Source organism: Mustela nivalis (genome assembly GCF_964662115.1).
Source record: "Mustela nivalis genome assembly, chromosome: 17".
In the NCBI taxonomy this organism is placed as follows: Eukaryota; Metazoa; Chordata; class Mammalia; order Carnivora; family Mustelidae; genus Mustela; species Mustela nivalis.
The window spans coordinates 40,547,129-40,567,574 of NC_139036.1; the positions used below are offsets into that span (position 1 = coordinate 40,547,129).

General features: G+C 49.5%; 1 protein-coding gene and 1 long non-coding RNA gene across 6 annotated transcripts in view; one reads left to right on the top strand and one right to left on the bottom strand.

Moving 5' to 3' along the window:
- Positions 1–14,596, top strand: part of CDK12 (cyclin dependent kinase 12) — a 96,196-nt gene extending 81,600 nt beyond the window's left edge. For 4 of the 5 annotated variants that reach the window (XR_014304396.1, XR_014304397.1, XR_014304399.1 and 1 more), the window contains one exon: positions 10,341–10,488. The gene's annotated coding sequence lies outside the window, so the exon portion shown is untranslated. Of the gene's footprint in view, positions 1–10,340; positions 10,489–12,234 lie in introns of those variants that run through there. The other variant, XR_014304398.1, reaches the window with a different exon arrangement.
- Positions 13,332–18,732, bottom strand: LOC309850717. Its single transcript, XR_014304415.1, has 3 exons — positions 16,782–18,732; positions 16,419–16,544; positions 13,332–14,573 (listed from the first exon to the last, which is right to left on the bottom strand). It is a non-coding gene; the product is annotated as an uncharacterized lncRNA (long non-coding RNA).
- Between the last annotated feature and the right edge of the window lie 1,714 nt (positions 18,733–20,446).

Consider the following 20,446-nt stretch of genomic DNA (forward strand, 5'->3'; position numbering starts at 1 on the left):
CCCTGAGCTCGGGGTTCTGGTGACTCATAGCAATGGGGGCAGCTCATGAAAACAGAGGGGAAGGGGGCCCAGGCTTGTTAGAGCTCTCTTTTTACCCCAGTTCTCCCCAACTCTGGGCTATTTGGATGAGGTTCTTTCATCTGAACTGTGGGGCAAGGAGAGGCTCCAGCTATGAAAGAATAGAGGGAAATGGGACAGAAGAGATGAGGGGAGGTTGAGCATTCCCAGAAAGAGGCTTTCCATTGAGGAAAGGATAGGCGAAGCTGGTAGTACCCTGTATATGCACTGGCACAGAGGGTCCTGGGCATTCACATGTGCAGGCAGACACAACTCCTCCTTGGAAGGATTGTTGCTTAGTCTCACTGCTCTCTTCCCTGGAAACAGACACCGTAGATCATCAAAGATGCCAATTGCCTCTTCCTCACAGGCCAGGTGGGCAGTGTACATCTTCCCTACTCTGAGTCACGGGGATGAGAGGATATTGTGTTTGAGATCACATCAGCAGAAAGGGGCCAGAAGATGGACCAGGAGAACCATTCATGCCTCTGACCTCAGTCCAAGGGACCTCCTTGTTTCAGCAAAGGGAAACAGGGATCTTTGGTACAAGTGTATCCAGACAATAGTGCGGTGAAAGATGGGCTAAGTAGGAGGAGAGTTTTCTGACAAAGCCCATTTTCATTTGCCTATTTCATTGCTCGAAGCCCTCCAGCTTGGGGTGAGGGGGTGCTCTCTGCTGGGCTGCTTCCGGAGATCCAGAGATGGTTTTGGTTGGAGAAAGTGATAGACCAGCCACTTTTCATTCTCCACTCTTCCTCTAGGGAGACAGACCTTCTCTACTCCCCCAGCTCTCCCTGGCAACATTGGGAGCCCAGGGCCCCCTGCTGGAATACTGATAATAAAGCTCAGTCCTGAACTGAGCCAACACATCACTGGGCTCTGGTATAGAAATGGTGCTGTGAGGGGAGCCTGGGTGCCCCAGGTGGATATAGGCAAGTGTGGGGAGTTTAGACCCAGGAGAGATAGTCGAATCACTCTTCAATACCACACACTCTTCCTCTTTCTCAAATTTTCTCCTTGGCCTCCCTTTTCTTCTACCTCCCTTCAGCTAGCTCTACTCCTGGCCACCTCACCCCTTTGAGTCTAAGAAGATATGGTAAATAGTTGTCTGTTCCCTACACTTTTCTCTCTCTTCCCCTACTCCCAAGACCCAGCCAAGAGTTACCCCATTTGAACTCTTTGTACTAGTGAATGCCATCAGGATCTGAACCCAGAATTCCCAGCCTTTGCCGCCTCCCCCCAACTCTGAGAATGCCACTCTGACTCGGAAACTGACTCTTTAGTGCTCACCCTCCCCACCAGGGTAACCAGGCCAAGACTGGTATGTCCACTAACAACAAGGCCCCTGACCTGAGGCAGAGGGCTGCTCCAAGGGTGCAATGAGGCCTGGCCCTAAATGCAAGTATGCCTGTGCATTGGGCACACTGGTTTATTAGTGTTATTTCAGCATTGTGATGCAGAGAGAGTAAGTGTAACAGCTGCTCCTTGCTTGCAGTGTTTATTGTTACCTAGAGACAACCTCCTGGCTTTTTCCCAGCTCCCCCTCCCCCCCAAGCCCAACCCCCTCCCTGCCAACAGTCCTACTCTCCCCACACTGATGGGAAATTTATAGCTTGCCCATACCATGCCTTTAACCCTCTCCTGTCCATAGGGTAGGTGGGGCAAGGGAAGCCAAAGAGAGCACTGGGCATGCTCAGGCCCCACCAGGGTAGAATGGTGTGCAGAGGAAGGGAGGAAGGGAGGACACTGCTCCTCCCCAGTCTGTGTCCAGACTCTGACTCTCGTGTTGAGAGAAGAGAGCTTTGGACCCCAGCATCCTCCTTATAAGATGATTCTCTTCCCTGGACATCTCTAAGCCCCCCGAGTTGGTCTGCCTGGTCCTGAACAAGCACAGTGAAGTAGTATTAAAACAGGATTAAATGTGGAGAGGCAGAATCCCCAGCCCTCTCCTTTCTGTAGAGATGTCATATCAAGACTAACAAGAGACTGTGGCATGAGGGATGCTGGCCAGACTTTCCCAACTAAGTAAATGTCAAACATGAAACTGGTTGATGAGTCAGGTGGAAGAAACTACCTACTCTGTCTTTACCCCAAGCCAGCACTCAGGTCCCAAGAGATTCCCAGACCATTCTCCAAGCTGGTCTCCTTGGTCTGGTGAGGCTACTCCTTTCTGCTCTTCTTCCTGACCCATTTTCTCCTTCTTATCTTTCAGTTTGATAGCTTGGATTAAATCCAAGAGACCAAGAGGACTGAAACATCTTAGTCATAGCTTCAGCAGAATTGGGGAAAGAGAAGCTCCTCCAATCCCTCCTGTATAGGACCTTTCATGGAAGGGTACCATGTCATATATTCAGCTGTTCCCACTGGAAATAAGAGGGTTTGAAGAGGGACTGGATTTTAGCAAAAAAAGGTAGAAGGCAGACTTATGGAAAAACTTACTCATGGGATAGGAAACTTCAGAACAGGGATACTTCAGAGATTTTTTTTTTTTTCCCTGCCTGGAATAAGTTTAAGTCTGTGCCGACCAAGGAGAATTGAAAAAACAGGATTGCTTTTCTGTAGCTTTTCCAGATTTGGGCCTCAGTGCAATTTTTTCACTAGCTTTGGGAGTGTACCCCTTCTCAATCCTTCTAAATGTAGTAGCTGATGGTTAAATTACAAGGTTGGGAGGCTTCATGCCTCCCAACCAGGAAGCTGGTTCCAGCACCAGCACTGCCATTAAACAACTGGGCTACCTTGTAAGCATTCTGGGTTAATTTCTCTGAGCCCTACTTTCCTTGTCTACAAAATTCAGATAAGCAACCTCTTAAGGTCCTAGAGAATATTTAATGAAGTAATGTGTGTAAAACACCTAGGATGCCACCTGATACTTACTAGGTGCTCAGTGTTTGATACAATAAATTGTTACTTTTATGGAGTCACCAGAGCTGACATTGCTTCAAAGACTCCATGAATCCTCTGAAATTATAGGCCAAGTAACTGAATGTAGGTATGCTGGGAAGAATGTCCGTGATTGTCTTCATGATGGGGAGCAAGGGGTGGCAGTCTCCTGGAAAGGAAATAGCCCCAATCCCCTGACTCAGACTCTGCCATTCCCACGCTTCAAACCAGGAGCACATTAGGCAGTGTTCTGCCTAGAAGTACAGCTTCATCATCTAAGATGGAGCTGTGAGAGATAGCCATTAGGATAGCAACATCTAGCATTTGCCAGGCACTTTACAGTTTGTCAAGCACATTTACCTGCATTAGCTCTTTTAATACCCAGCATGTCCCAGTGAAGTGAAGAGAACTACCATTTATTGAGTGCCTACTATGTGCCAGGCATTGTACTGAATGTATTTTTTAAGGCAAATTTAAAGTTTATAGAGTATCATCACCCAAATATGTCATGATTTAGAAGACTCATCCCCTATTTTTAATCATTTAAGTATTTTACTGTTATAAATAATACCAGAATGAACATTCTAACACATAAACCTTCATGCATTTTTAAAAAGATTTTATTTATTTATTTGTCAGAGAGAGAGAGAGAGAGAGAGCGCACAAGTAGAGGGAGAAGCAGGCTGCCCACCGAGCAAGCAGCCCAATGCAGAACTCGATCCCAGGATCCTGGGACCATGACCTGAACTAAAGGCAGACACTTAACCGAATGAGCCACCCAGGTATCCCCCTTCATGCATTTTTATAGTAAATTCTAAAAAGTAGAATTAGTAGATCAACAGATACAAATATCCCCTCTTCCCTATGATTATGGTCACTTTATAGATGTACACTAAGGAGAATAATGTTTTTTAAATTTTTCTCTTTGGAATTCTGCAGTGAAACACAAGGGCAGCCCCTTTTCTCTCCTTGGCCCAACTGAGAGACATTAGTAATCTAGCTTTTTTTTTTTTTTTTTCTTAATTGAGATAATTATAGATTCACATGCAGTTTTAAGAAATACTACAAAGGGGTGTTTACATGTGTAAATTTGTATATCTACCTCTAGAGTCAAGGCACTAAACAGTTCCAGCACCACAAAGATTCCTTATGTTGCCCTTTTATAATCACACCTACCTCACACCCTCCATAACCCTTAGCAACCACTTTTCTCCTCCACTTTTTGAAATGTTGTCATTTCAAAAATGGAGTCATACAGTGTGTAAGTTTTTAGGGTTGGCTTTTTTCACTCACAAAATCCATCCAAGTTTTTGTATGTATCCTAGTTTGTTCCTTTTGTTTATTCCATGGCATACCATGGACCACATGGACCACAGTTTGTTTAACCATTCACCTGTTAAAGGGCACTTTGTCCTCTCACTTTGTACTCACTACCAATTAATGAAGTAGCTCATTTTACTTGGTGTGCTATTTTATACTCACAATTATTAAGCTTCTTTAACCTTCACGCATGGTACTATTATTATTTTCATTTCATAGATGAGGAAAATTGAGGCTCATAGTAAATAATTTCCCCATGATTACATGTTAAATGGCAAAGAAGAGCCTGGAACCCAAGCTAATAGGGCTCTTTCTACTGCACCAGACTTTCTCAGACCTTGACAGACATTGCTGGGAATAGGGTGTGGGCAGAACCAAAAGATGTTGGAGGCAAAAAGAGCACTGGAGCAGCTTGGGTCAATTCAGGTGTTTACAGCTAACTTTGACTCATAGGTTAGAGGAATAGCAGTGTCATAGAGCAGGGAGCAATATGGCATGTGCCTTTGAAATTGTTTCCCCTGTGCCAGGGAAGAACAAGGCTGAAGTGGATAGAGCCCATGACCAATCTGCCCACAGACCTGGGACCTGGAATCAGAAAGGAAGCCTTTGGGTATCTAGGAGAGGATGTGTGGCTAAGGTCCCCCATGGAAGTGTGAAGCTGAATGTGCCTCTGATGAGGTCTGAGGAAGCAGGCCATGATGAGTGAGCTCTGTTCTAGAGGAGCAAGGGCAATAATAGCACTTTTTTTTTGGGGGGGGGGTGAGGGAGCTACAGGTTATTTACACACACACACACACACACACACACGCACGCACACATCCCTTGGGCAGGCCCAGTATTTAGGACATGGTATAGGGGGCAAGCAGAGTAGAAGCAAAAGGCCAGTCCAGTGCTTAGTCCTCGCTTTACAACTGTTCTTTACCTCCAGCTGAAGTAACGGACAGCGAAATCAGAAGGAGTTGGAGAAATCATTTGGTCTGTCCCTCAGCCTGTGGGCACTGGTTGAAGCTGACAGGTGGAAACCTAGAGTTGGCCCAGACCTGATGGGTGGTAGAGATGCCAACTTGTGGGAGAGAAGGTTTGGCTCCTCTCCTGGGAGCTATGTCTGGCCAAAGGCTGCCTCTTCCCACCTCCTGCTGGAACTGGCTCTTTTATAGCTGATGTTATCATTGCTCCATTGGCCTATTCCAGTGCCTGTGGACTCATAACAATTTTCCCTATGTATTCATGGCTCTAGAACCAGGCTCAGAGCACATATCACTCTTCTCCATCTCCCCTGGCCCACAAGAAATGGCACATCTCCCAGTCACACCCACCACCCTTGCCCAGTCATTCCAGCCATGGAGGATAAACACTGGGGCCTTCAGAATGTGTGAGAACTGCGCTGTATCATTGAAACAACCAGAGATACCATTCTGAACTTGTGTCTTTTGGCTGGAAGTTCTTAGACAAAGGGAGATCACTCTTTACTGAATCTTACTCCCACTGAGATTTCCTGACTGTTGGAGGTCCTGAATGTGGCTGGGAGACAGCTCCTTTTTCTCCAAGCCAAGATGGCTTCTAACCAGGAATTCTCAGAACGCCTGCTTATTTCCTTCCCTTGGCTGCCCCTCTACTCCAGGTCCCCTTCTCTCCTGCCACCACTACCTTCCCATTCCTTCTTTCTCTTCTCCTCTCTCTCTCTTTCTCAGCAAGTTTTTTATGTGATTACAGGCACTGCATGGTAATTAGTGCTAAACTCATTTGCACAACTACAGTTAATTGGCTACAACAATTAATTAATGTGTTGGAAATTTGGCACTGGAAAAAAAAAAGTTTGTCATTTAAATAAAAGGGCAAAAAATTGTAGAGTGAGATACCCATAAAAATCGAGGGCAGGCTTCAAAAACCCAGCTGGGCCTCAAACTTCAACCCAGCCTCAGATGCCTTCCCACTCTCAACTCCAACACATTTTCCTCTTTCTTTCCTCTTTCATTTTTTTTTTCCTCTTCCTTTCTTTCTCTATTTCTCTTCTCACTCCATCTTTTTTTTTTTTTTTTTTTTTTTTTACAACTTAAGCAAACTCATTTCCCTGATAAAATATAGCATGACTAATGGCTAGAGCATGTAAAAATCATTGGGAAAATGTCCTTGGAAGACGAATGCATTTTCAGCAGAATAATTAACTTAATTAACAAATTCACATGCATATTCATCAGGCTATTAATGTCTTCTCGGCTCAGCTTGATGAACATTGCGGTAATAACCATCTCATTTACATACTGCATTCTACTGCGATCCAAAACAGAGACAACATACAGGCGTACACACACACACACACACACACACACACACACTTGCACGAATACACACAACATGTCTGGGCCGCTTTGACTTCCAGGTTGGCTGGGCATGTGTGTGTACGTGTGTATGCGCGCGCACGTGTTTGGTGTGTGGTGGGTGTCTGGGAACTCCAGCTGGGTGGTGTGATCTTTAGAGGGTCCTGTGTTGAGGTAGGCTAGAGTTGCCCACATGTGAATGTCTGAGAACTTTAATCCTCTGTCTCTGCCTCTCTGCCTCTTTTTCCTTGTTTCTTTTTCTCTGTGTCATTTTCTCTCTTCTTCTCTTGCCACCCCCCCCCCCACCATGTCTCTCTAGGGAAAAACTTGGTATCCGTGCCAACTTTTTCCCCCCTACCCTCCTCCCTCTCTCTCCTCCTTCCCCTCTCCCAACTGCTGCCAGCCGGCATCAGCGCCGAATTGCCATCTCCTTGAGCTCTCTGTGGAGCAATCTCAGAGAGCAGTAAGGTGTGACGCGGGGCTCTGCCGGCTTCGCAGCACCGCCTGCGGAAAGAGCGCAGGATGGCGGAGGAAGATTAAGAGAAATCTCGAGCAGGGCTCGGCTGCCATTGGTGTGTGCAAACGCCGAGGAGGAAGGGAGAGGGAGAGCGAGGGGGGGGGGTGGAAGGGGGGGGTACCAGCAGCTGTCGGCCTAATTCTCCTAACACTCTGCTTGTGGTCATATTAGAAAAACAGATTATGCCCCTCGGTGCCACTCACTTATACTTGACATACGTTAATGTTCTATATCTCCATTCTCGGGTCTTGACAACAGTGGACTTTAGGTTGAGGAGAGGGTAGGAGTCTGGGTCGCCAAGGGGCACAAAAGACCCTGCCCTCTCATTCTCTCCTGACCTTCAACCCCAGCCTGTACTCGCTCTTTAGAAAGCAAGCCTGGACATAGAATTTGCATCTGATGCCACCATTTGCCCTTGCTTTTTGTAGTCCCTTAGGAGGTGCAGAGATCAGAGGACGTTTGAAAGCCCTTTCCCCAAAAAGTCACTCCCTCTTTAGTCTTAATAGGTCACTTCAGGGCCCTGTGAGGCCAGCTCAGCGGCATTCCCACCCTTAATATTTCTATGCCCCCCCCCCCCAAATCGGAAGTCGGGGGTCAGAGAAAGGAGTCCATGACCATCGGTGCTCCATGAGGGGTTATAGAAAAGCCATAAGCAAAACAAGGCCAGGATTGTTTCTGGGTTGCTATGGAAACCAGGTTCCCTCCTCCTGGCAGGAAGGGAGGAGAGCCTGAGGCCTTCCTCCTTCCACCAATCCGGAAGGCTGTAAAGGCGGAGTTTACCAAGGCCTGAGGGAATAGAGCTGTTCTTGGAGGACGAACCAATCATTCCCGCAGCCTTGCCTGCCAGTCCATAGCCCTTTGACCCCCACCTTCCCTACCCTTTCACCTCAATATTCAAAAGAGGCTTTTTCCTCTGTGCCTTGTCCTCTGTGGAGACCTGTTGCTTAGCAACCACTAGTGCCTTCTTCCCAATAACTTGCAGGGACTAAGAGATAAAATATCTGTCTATATTCAGTTCCCCTCCCCTGTCTATTTATATTTAATAACTCAAGCCCTGTCTTGGGTTCCCTTGGCACCTGTTTTAGAGGGCTTTTAGAGGGATTAAGCTGCAGCCTGAAGGAAAAAAGTTACATCGGAGGAAGAACTTCCAAACAGGGAAGAGTGGGAGAAAGGACTGGAGTAGGTAGGGAAGCTGTGGGATCATATTCTCTTAAATATAGGCAGGGTTGGGGGGAAGTATTTAGAACTTGGAATGTGGGGAGGGGATGTCCATAGGGATTCCCAAGTGTCCACTTAGGACCTGGAGTGGACCCTAACAGAACAACTAACTGGGCTGGCACTTTTCAGTCCCCACACCTTGCCTTGTCCCCTTTTCCTGTCTAGAGCCCCCTCATATTTATGTGAGAGGCCCATCCCTCTTGAGAAGTCCAGTTTCCTAGTGTCTAGAAGTTGGTTTCCAAGAGTGAGGGCTGTATAAATGTATGTCCACCAGGCCTGGGTCTCTCCCAAAGTTTGTCAGTCACAGGGAAGGAATTCTTCTGAGTTATCTACTAGAGAACCCCAACTGACCCGGCAGTGGGAGATATAGAGTATCATCAAAAATGAGGAGCAAGGAAGGTATAAGTATAGCCTAGTAGGTGCATGTCGGAACACCTGGATTAGGGCCCCCTCTCCTTACTCAACTGTGATCCAAGTTATTCATTTAATCTCTTAAACTCCTTGTTGGGGCACCTGGTGGCTCAGTTGCTTAAGCATCCAACTCCTAATTTCGACTTAGGCCATGATCTCAGGATCGTGAGATTGCCCCACTTTGGTCTCGACACTGGCCATGGAGCCTGCTTAAGATTCTCCCTCTCCCTCCAACCCCCCTGAACCCCCCATTCCACTTGTGCACATGCGTACTTTCCAACAAAAATAAAAATAAAACTGCTCATTGCTTTGTCTGTAGATCAAGAATAACCATGTTTACCTCCCTAGACTTTAGTGGGATCAGTTAAAGCGATATTGAAAGGAAACACTCTGAAAACTGCCACATTTAAATAAATATTATTTTAAGGTCTGGAAAAGGTCAGACTGCTGGGAACAGGGGGGGCATCATGAATCCAGCCCTTGCCTTGGCTTAGGAACACCAATAGTTTCTTGGCCAGAGGGGTGTGATACTTTGCTCTATGGTCAGTCAGATGGGGAGCTATAAATCAAAATCAGAAACACAGGGCTCTTTAGGGAAAGTAGCACAGAACATCCCTATCATCTTCCCCACCTCCAATCCCAGATTCTGACCTCTAGTTCTCCCAGCTGACACCCTACCCTGACCCCTCCCAGTCAGCACCTTCACTGTCGTCATGCTAGATCACAGACTGTACAATTTCACCCTCCATACCCCCCTTTTCAGCACCTCCTCCAACCCAAGCCTTCTGTGGGAGACAGATGGGGTGTCTGCGATGGAAAAGGCTCTGGGCTCTACGCCGCCTTGGGTGGGCAGCCCCCCTTCCCATCTCCCCACTACTCCCGCTCCCTACCTAAGACACTGAGATTCACCCCGGGCAGCTTTGGGAGCTGCTGAGGATTCCAGCGCTCTTCCCTTCTCAGACTCAGCCCAGAAGCAGAGCCAGAGTGACATCTTTCTCTGAGACCTAGACCCCAGCCCGTCTTCATGGAAAACCAATGCAGAGGGGAAAGTATGTTAGGGAATGGTAGGGCTCCATGTGAAGGACCAGTAGAGGAGAGGCGGGGGTGGGGGGTTGGCACGCAGAGTCCCTCACTGAGGACTGGATGGCTGGGGTTTGGGACCTGAATTGACTGAGGAGGCTAAGACTAGGCAGCTCCTTTGTTCCAGAAATCTGGGGTCCCTAGAGAGAGGCTCAGCTTGGGGAGGGGGAGAAGGGAGCTAACATTATACAGAGCACCAACTGTGAGCCAGGCACAATGCCAGAGCCTTTCCATACCTGTACTTACAACTAGCAGGTGAGGAGTCAGGGTGAATAGGTGTCTCATGAGCTCTTAGCATCTCTCAGCACAGTTGACCAACTTCTCCTTTGATTCTATGATTTCACTCCCAATTCTCCTACCACTCTGGCTGCTCTTTCTCTGTCTCCTTTGCAAGCTCATCCTCAACTCCTTGGGCTCAGCCAAGTCCCCTGATTATATACTTTCATGGCACTATATATTCTTCTTTCAGAGCACTTAGCACAGTGATTTCACACTTATTTGTGCAGTCATTTGAATAATAATCCTATTTCCTCCACCAGATGGAAAGTTCCATGAAGACAGTGACCACGTCTGTCTATATTCACCAGTGTGCTCCCAGTGCCCAGCACAGTGCCTAGCATACAGCAGCTGTTTGGTAAATATTTGTTGAATGAATGAAATGAATGAATAAATCACAAAAGGACATCACTCTGGCCTAAGCTCAGTTCTTAGCCATATCCTCACCCCAGAGTGGATGTACCCCTAATGTGTGGACCAAAGAACAGGGTGCCTGGGAGGTCAGGCCACCTCATTCTTCTTGGGGGAAAAGACAAAAACATCAGGACTGGAATAAACCAAGTTCCAGAATATGGGCTCCCTGCCTTACTAGCACCTGGACCTGCCTCTATGCTCTCTAGCTTCTCCAGGAATGGAGAGAGTTCAAAGTCCCAGTAACTTCTCTCCATTTGTGCCTGAAATCACTCTTGAGCTGGAGGAGAGGAGTTCCATCGGAAAAGAGTGCTCTGCAGAAAACCCCTCATTTCTCCCTTAGCTGAGACTGCAGAGACCATCTGTTGCCACTCCTTTGTTTGCTTCTGTCCTCTTCCCCTGGACTTCAGGGAAGAAGATCGTTTGACCAAGTGGGAGGGGTAGATGGTGAGAGCAAGACAATCTGCTTGTTCCTTGAAACATCCGGGGTAATGTTGATGAGCCTCAGCCAGGTGATCGGATCAGAGGAACACAGGAGCCAGCAGCCTCAAGTCCTTTGAGGCTTTACTCTGGTCCCTGGGAAGCAGGGAGTGGACAGAATGACCTCTGGGAGGTGCCAGTGTTCACCCCAGGGGCTTTATCTGACCTCTTTGCTGCCTTTGCCATCTGACCTCAAACAAAATACCCAAATCTGCAAGAAGTTAATGTTAGGCCATGGGTGGCAGCCCCTTGCTCTCCCTGACCGTTTCCCATTCTAGCCAACAGCCCATCCCAAAGCATCTCTCCCTCCCAGCTCAGCATCAGTACCCGGTCCTTACCCAGTCCCTTGTCCTGACAGCACCCCTCAGCACGCAGGTACTTGGGGTCATGGATCTGGAAGCCACTTTAGGCAGTGTTGCTCTCTCTGACCCCACCTGTTCTTTGGGCCCCTAATGAAGTAGGACAACTCAGGCTCTGGGCCAAGTCCCTATGTCCTCATCAAAAGCAACATCTGTCTCCTCGAAGAAGATAAGCCTGGAGGGAGGGAGGTGAGACAGGCACAGGGGAGAAACCCCAATCCTGTCTGGGCCCTCACCCCAGATTCCACTGCAGGCACAGATTGAGGGTGAGGGGGTCAAGACAGCCAGAGAGGCCTATTCTCACGCATGCCCCTGCACAGATCTTTATGCCTCTGAGCCCCCAAATATGAGGGCCCCTCCTGGGCTCACCCGGCTACCTGGGCTGCTGTTGCTGCCAAGCCGGCCTTCTTTTATTCATGCGTTGTTTTATTGCTGGCAAATGCTGCTGCTTGCCGCTGTTGGAGGCGTTCCTGCCAAATCCATCCCAACATCTTGGCCTGGCATCAGGGCAGCATGCTAATGTGGAAATTTAAAGAGCCGCTCGGCTTTAAATCGGAATTTTAAATGAGCAGCAGTGCTCCAGAGGGACCCAGGCAAAATCGAGCAGTATGCACCCTTCCTACTCCCACTCCTATAGCATCACCCTACCTCTTCTTGCCTCTCCCCTGGACTTGGACACTAGATGAGGGGGAAGCATGGGACACACTAGGGGATGAGGGGATTACCAGGGCAGAGGAATTGATGTAAGACGGCCATCGAAGCCAATAAGGAGCTGTGATCCCTCAGCCCAGACCAAGAAATCCACCAGTTGCTGTCATGGGCAAAAGGAGACAGGGACCTTCAACACAAGGGAGCAGGGCTGGGGCTGGTGAAACTGACATTCCTACCCCTCTTCCCATTTTACCAGGAAACAAGAAGAGAAGACCCAGAGCAGAGAAGAGAGAAGGTGGGACTCCATAAGGACACACACGTGCAGGCATACACTTGCACACGCCGGATATGTGCATGCAGCTGTGTGTACAGGTCAGGATGCTTGCTGAGGCCCCCTGCAGCACGTGCACACACGCTCACTTATCACCCATGCATGGAGAAGAATGATTCACATGTGCAGGGCAGTCTTCCCACATCCAGACCACTGACCTTCAGGTTGTTAGCCTGAGCTGTGCCCCAGCTTTTTCCATGAATCCTAATGCACCAATGTTCCCCAGCTCCTGGCAGCTACCTTGAGTCAGCCACGGTGATGACAGAGCCTCATAGCGACTCTTTCAGGAGAGGGGCTGGGGATACCTGTGCTCATCCTATGCACCTGTCCTGGCTGCAGTGTGGTCCCTTCTCTGGTGGCCAGCAGATGACAGGCTCAGACATCTCATTTGGGAGAAGCACTGGGCACAGACTTGATTTAAGAGGGAAGAGGAGGCTAATGGGAGGTGAGAGAGGCAGAATCTGTGCCTCTCTGTGACCCCCTTTCCTTCTTACCTGTTTCCAGGAGACAAGTGGCCCCTCGTTATAAAGAAAACATTTGTCAAGCGCCTACCCTCAAGGAGACACTGTTTAGCACAGTGCCTCACAATTTTCTGAGCTGGGCTGATGACAGATGCAAGAATCTGGATGTGCTATCCCCACTGGAGGATCCACAGTAATTCTCATGGTAACCTCAGCCTTACCCATTTTAGACTGCCAGGCCAAGGGATGCTTTCTGACCTTCCCCAGGAATCCCCCTCTCTCAAAGAAGCCAGCTCCTTCACGGACTGGTGTGGCTGCCAGCCAAGAGGCTTGGGGCAGGCCTGGGGCATGCAGCTGGCACCTGCCCACCAGATCCCCAAGGAGGACCTCCTCCCTCACCCCATAGCCCCATTCAGATGGCCCCTGGGCTACAGGGAGGCAGGGCTCTCTGCCCCCCCACTTCAAGCTGGAGCACCCACCACCTCCCTTTCCACCATAACCTGCTCCCAGATCCCCCATCCAGACTAGATATACCAAAGACCCACCAGGTACTTCTTCTAGTCTGGATCAAAAACTTCATACAATAGGAGTTGTACTGGGGCTGGGTAAGAGGCCTTGACAGGTGAGGCTTGGGCTAGAATTATGGGAGAAATTGCTGAGGTCAAGAGATGGACGAAAAAGCCCTGGGGCATCTGGGTGGCTCAGCTGGTTGAACATCTGACTCTTGATCTCAGCTCAGGTCTTGATCTCAGGGTCGTGAGTTCAAGCTCCCCACTGGGGTCCATGCTAGGCATGAAACCTACTTTAAAAAAGAGAGAGAGAGATGTATGAGGAAGAAGAACTCAATGCGAGTGACATAGGACAGGAGGACATGAAGGGAGGAGGCTAAGTGAGTCTGCCTCTCTCATCTAATTAGCAGCATGCAAATAATATGCAAATAACCCCCTCTTTGTTTAGAGACCACTGTGTTTTTGGATGTGGGCTACAGAGGGTCCACCAGGCAGCACCTCTGAGACCAAAAGACATGGAATTCCCAGGCTCAAAAAAGAGGCCAGAGTGCAGCCATCTTGTAGCTTATTCCCTGGATGCACTCATTTTCTATGGGCCTCAGTTTCCCTGTGTGTGAAATGGGAGGACTGGCCTGGATGGTCCTAAGGCCTCTGACCAGTACTGACAGTCTCAAGTTTTCTGATGTGGGGCCCAGTGCTGCATGAGTTGGAGGGTTGATTCCATTCTGGGGTGGAAACTACTTGGCCCTCTTGCCTGTGCCACTTACCTCACCAGTTCTGCAATGCCATGCCCGTCATGCCCATGCACCCACCATCCCAAACGTGGACAGTCTCCTGTAGACAATATTCTCTCCCACTCTTTTACCCACAGGGTTTCCTCTCCTTGAAATGGCCTTCCTGCTTTAGCCCCTACCCTGGCTAGCCCCTTCTCCAACTCTTGGCCTGGCATCAGGGCCTCTTCCACCTCTGGGCATCCCTATGCACTGTTTACTTCTCTCATTTCCCATTAGACTGTGAACTCATAGAGGGAAGGTACTGGGTACTGGGTTTAGTTCAAGACGGAATCTCCAGTGTAAATGTATTAGTTTTCCAAGGCTGCTGTAACAAATCATCACAAACTTGGTTGTTTAAAAAAAAGAAAGAAAGAAAGAAAGAAAGAAAGAAAGAAAGAAAGAAAGAAAGAAAGAAAGAAAGAAAGAAATTAATTTATTCTCTTACATTTCTGGAAGCCAGGAGTTCAACATCAGTTTCAATGGGTGAAAATCAAGAGCAGGACCGTGCTCTCTCTCAGGCACTAAAGAAGAATTTGTTCTTTCAGCTTCTAGTGGCTGTTGGCTTTTTTTTTTTTTTTTTTTTTTTTGCTTGTAACTGCCTCACTCCAATTTCTACCTCTGTCTTTACATCACCTTCTATTCTCTCTTGTCTGTATAATCTGCCTTGCCCTCTCTCTCTTATACGGACACTTGTGGTAGCATTGAAAGCCCACCCAGATGATCCAGGATAATCTCTGCATCTCAAGATTTTTAATCACATCCACAAAGATCTTTTTTTTTTTTTTCCAGATAAGGTAAAATTCACAGGTTCCAGGGATTAAGAGGTGGACATATCTTTGGGAGCCACTATCAGACTATCAAGATAAATGAAGACATCTTTAAAATTACCATTTGTTAAGCATCTACCATGTGCTAGACATCATAGATTAATTTTTTTCAATCTTCAATAGCCCTGAAAAATCGATTTTCTAAAAAGACTCATTTACTTAAATATGTATTTGTTTGTTTGAGAGAGAGAAGGAGCGAGTGGAGAAAGGGCAGAGGGAGAGAATATCCAAACAAACTCCCACTGAGTACAGAGCCTGGCGGAGGGCTCAGTCTCAAAATCCAGGGCTCAGTCTCATGACCTCAGGTCAGGACTGGAGCCGAAACCAAGAGTTGGATGCTTAACCTACTGAGCCTCCCAGGTTCCCTGAAATGTAGTTATCAATGCCTCTACTCTACAGATGAGGAAACTGAATGAGGCTCAAGGAGATTCAATCACTTCCCCAAGGTCACATAGCTGAGAAGTGACAGAGCCAGGATTTGAAACCAGATGGGTCTAGCTATAAAGCCAGCATGATTTTTGCCTTCCCAATGGTCTCCGAGCCTATCCCAAGTCCTAGCACGAATTTCTCACCTGAATCGTGCAGAAAAGAGGTGGACAAAAGAAGGAAAGATGAAACCCAGTCTTCCTAAAGATATTGACTCAAACTTTCTTTTGCCAAAGCCCCTTTCCACTCCTTTAATCCTCCCCATCACCCCTGACCCCTTGTTTCAGAAGCCTGGAATCTCCCCCAGTTGGCAGCCCCCTGCCAACTACAGCTGCCCAGAAGGGTGGCACAGTGTCTGGACTTCAGACAGGAGACATCAAATTGCAGAACCAGAGGGGCCTCTGGAGGTCACCTCTTCTGGCTGTCTCTGCTCATACATACATCTGCCTGTGAGGACAGACAAGGCAGACAGGGTCCAGCTAGTGGGCAGCAGAAGGGGAAAGTGGCCATCTCTTCCTTCAGGTACACCTTCTGCTCACTTCCTACATGATTTGTATTGGGAAGTCCTTACTTAGGTCTAACCTTCCAGATACCATGCTGTAACGAAAGCTGGCCAGAGTCAGAAGAACTAGATTGTCCAAAACATAAAATTGGATTTTGGATAAGTCCATTTACTTCTCTGAGCATCCGACACTTCATCTTTAAAATGGGATTGAGGGTGCCCCTCATTGGCTCAGTCAGTTAAGCACCTGCCTTCAACTCACGTCATGATCCCAGGGTCCTAGGATGAAGCCCAGAGCTCCCTGCTCCCAGGGAGCCCGCTTCTCCCTCTCCACCCAGCTCAGTGCTCTCTCTTGCTATCTCTGACTCTCTCCCCCTACCTCTCTTAAATAAATAAATAAATAAATAAATATTTTTAAAAAATAAAATGGGATTGAGAATAATGGTAATGGCAGTAATACCCGTAATAATAACCGTCTCCCAGGGCTGTTGGGGGGATAATAGCACAGTCCAGGCCTAGAGGAAAGCAGGTGCCACGGGATAATTTTGTAACAGCCCCTCGACCCTCCAGACGAAGCCCCTTCATCCTGGGTAGTACAGGGTTTTGCTCACCTCAGCCAGTCTGGTCTGCCTTGCGCGCTAGACTGTGAACTCCTCTTGGCAAGACTTTGTTCATTTTTTATCACAGCCCATTATCCTCCCCGGTGTCTAGCCCGTGCTTGGGTACGTAGGTTCAATCTACATTTGATAAATAAAGTGAGAGTATGAGTTGCACACCCAAGTCCCGAGAGACAGAGGGCCGGACTCCCACCACTGACCCTTTGGACATGACCCTTCCCCCGGCGCCCCAGCCCACGCCCCGCCCGGCTCTGCCCCGCCCCAGGTCCAGGAGGCGGCGGCGGCGAGGAAAGGAGACGCTGCAGCTTTAAGATTCCTCTCGGGCGTCCCGGTTGCCAAGGCGCGGTTGCCAAGGACCTGCGCGGAGCTGCGTCCGGCCTCAGCGCGCCGGCCTCGGGTTTCCTCCGCCGCCGCCGCCGCCGCCGCCGCCGCCGCCGCCGGGCCGCGCCGGGCTCGGCTCCTCCGAACCGTCTGGCGGACTTGGCACCGGCCCCGGCTCCTCAGTGCCCCCGCGGTGCGTGGCAGGCTGCGGCTTCATTATCCTGATTGATTCCTCCTGCTCCCCGACACCGTGGGGGCCCCGGCCAGGGAAGGGGGGCCGAGGCGGCATCTGCGGGCCCCTTCGCCGGCCCTCGCCCCCAGCCGCTCCTCGGGCAGCAGTCACCTCGGAGCCCTGCTGCGGCCAGGCCAAGGAGGGAGGGCCGGGCCAGCCTATGCCTCCCTGGTGGGCGGGGAGAGCCCCCAGGAGGAACGGAGCTGTGTCCAGCTGGGTTCGATGCAGTGGCCCAAGGCGCCCGCCCTGGGCCATGAACGCCGCAGGTCTCGGGGTCTGCCTTCAGCAAAGGTTTTGCGCCTTCCCCAAAAGGGAATGCAGGATTTGGGGTGAGGAGGGAATACAGTGATGGACTGAGAACTTCAGGAGAATAGGCTTTGGCAAAATGGGAAAGGTGACATCTTCGAGGAGCACTGATCACGTGGACCAAACCCGGGTGATTCCGGTCTTATCCCATGCCTCCCCGGATGCCTTAACTGCAGTTCTCAGGGGAAGCAGGGACAGGGTCTGCCCAAACAGCACAGGACACGGCAAGGATCTCTGCTTGAAGGAAGGTTAGGGGCCTCTGTGAGTTAGAGAACCTGTGCCCAAATGTAGCAGCGGGTGGTCGGGCCACAAAATCGTGGTTCCCCCCTAAAAAGCCGAGTGTTGAGGTGAGGCCTCAGTGGAAGGAGTCTCAGCCACGCCTGAGATTGGAGGGTCTTCCTAGTTCTGCCACTTGGTTTGCGACTTGGGCAAGTAGCTACCTTTTTTAGCCTTTGTTTATTAATCTGTAAAATGGGTTAAGACCTCCCTGAGAGTTATCAATGGCTAAATGGGATAATATGTTGATGGCAGGACCCTAAATTCTCTGGCAAGGGGTAGAAATGGAAATGGGGGGCTGGCTTCCATCCCTGCTGCTGTGTTGGATGAAACCCTCCTCTCTCCTTGAAGGAGGTAAGTCTCCTCCATATATGCTTAATCCCTTAACTGGAAGATGACCTGGAACCTTCCAATTGGATCTGCTTCTTTGTCAGTGTAGAAGGGCAAAACTGCGCTCCCATCTCATTGGTATGGCATGGATTTAATTTCTAAATTCACATCAGGCTCTCTACCACCCCTGTCCCTCTCTGGGTAGGGCCTATCTTTATACAAGACTTGACAGTCTCCCTCTAGTGCCTTAATGTTGTTCTGTCCAAGGGCCAGACCTGAGAAATTTCTTCTTTGGGCATTTTGGCTAACTCCAATCTTTAGCTCCTCTTTAGCCCTGGCAAAGAAGGGGTGGAGAATGTGAAGCCAAATTTTTTCCAGAGCTGTGGCAATCGTTGTATTTGTGAACATGATCTGGGCCACGTTGGCTACTCAGTGTCTATCTCTGTTTCCTTTTCTGTAAGTTTATTAATTTATTCTTCCAACCCATATTTCCTGGGTGACCACACTGGGGCAGCATGGTGCACCCAGAAGGTAGAAGTGTGGAAATAACAGAGTGGGAAGAACTCCACTCTGAAGCTGCTGATCTTCTGAGGAAAAACAGACACACATATCAATCTCTCCAATACAAGGCTATTTGCATCAGGAGGACCTCCAAAATTCCAGAACTTTCCACAGTGTCATGCTACCTCTGCTGCCACCCTCCCCCATACCGCCCTTCCAGAGCAGAGCAGACCTTGCCTTGGACTCTTCAGCCAGAGGCTAATTGCTTTCCTATGGAAAAAGATCCTAAAATTTGAGTCTGGAGCTTTTGTTCATTTGGTTTGGTTGGAATTATCTATTTTTGTAACAATCATGCATTACTTTTATATTCAAGATTAAAAAAAAAAAACACAAAAACATTCCCAGTTTGGGAAAAAAGATGTCAGGGAGGATTTTTTTTGCAGGGGGGGAGATCCCCCTCTGGTGACCAGAGGCAGGTCAGCACACAGATCTAGGCATGCCAGGCTGCCCAGGGCCCTTGATCAATGTGGTTCTGGGAGAGGCTGCCTCAGTCTACCCACTGGCCTGGCTCCTCACCCCCTCCTGGCTGGCCTGCTCCATCCTCAGCATCTATAGGCCTGAGCTCCACTTCCTATTAATACAAACCACGTGGCACCCTTGCTGTGGCGTCTCTAGGCAGAAAAGGGAGCCACAGCCGCCTAGTGGCTGCCAGGGAGGCTGGCAGGAAGGGGCATCTCCACCAGGCGTCTCCTGGGAAACAGCAAGCTCCCCAGAGAAGGGACATTTGGAAATAAAATTCCTGCCGCTGTGTGTTTGTATGTGTGCAGGGGCGGGAGAGGGAGTTAAGAAACCTCACCGGCCTCTTCTGCTTTTCTCTCTCAGGGAAAGCCTCTTCCAGCAGCTCTCCGGACTCCCACTCCCAACTCCAGCCCATTCCCCAGAAACCACAGAGGGTCTGCTGGGAGCAGACAAGAGGTCTAGAAATGTACCTTCAGATTCATGCTGTGGGTGGGGAAGAGCGCTGGACTGAGAGCCAGAGACCCACGTCCTCAGCTGCCCTGCCTCGCCCTGTGGCCCGGGTCCATTAGACCCCCTTCCTGAGTCCCGCTTTCCTCTGTGAAGTGAGGGTACTGAGTGAGATTGCCCCCTTTAGTCTTAGTCTTCATACTGGCCTTCTGCACAAGGCTCAAGAATACAGTTGGGGCGTTCTAGGCCATTCTTTCTGGCACTTGGAGCAGACACCTGAGAGTAGTTAATTATTCCTTGTGTGACCTTGACTGATCCCTTAAATTAGCGGGGTCCCTGCCCCCTGCACATTCACTCATTCAGGTATTTACTGGTGCTTCCTGAGCCTGAGGAGAAGATAGAGACCATCCTGATTGAGAGGAAAGAGGCCCTCAGCCCCCTCCACGCTGTCGTGTGCCCCAGGCCAGCTACATGGCACATTCCTTCCACAAGGACCCCCTTCACATGGAGCCAGAGGGCCCTGGAAACTTCTCTTCCCATCGTGCTCATAGCCAACCAGAGGGAGAAGCCGTGATGCCTCAAGGGGAGTAGGGATGGGCTTGATGTCCCTGCCCCTTCCCGTCTCACATCTCCCTGGTTCTCTTTGCCCTCCCTTGCTCTTGAGGGCCAAGCCCCCACTCCCAGCCAATACCACCCACCCCTGTAAGGTAATCAGACTGGAGACAGGTGCCCTTGGGAAACCACATGCAGAGGTCAGAGATGCCTGAGTAAAAGCCACTCTCCCAGCTGGAGTGCCCTTCTTCCTGGCCTGACCTCAGAGCTCCCTTTCCTCTAGAGGTGGGAGGTGCATGGGGAGCTCTCCAATCAGGAGATAACCCCCCATAACTCTAGGAGGAGGGCTGGGATCCCTGTAAAGACCCAGGGAGCCTAGGCCTCCTCGGGTGTCCTCTTAGGAGAAAACATTGGCTCACACACCTGGCCTTGTGGCTTCTTAGCCCACATCTGCCTGGGGACCAGGCAGTTGAGGTAGAAGGGAAGAAGGGGGGTGGGAAGGGAGGTCAGGAAGTAGAGGTAGGAGGCAGGAGGAGTG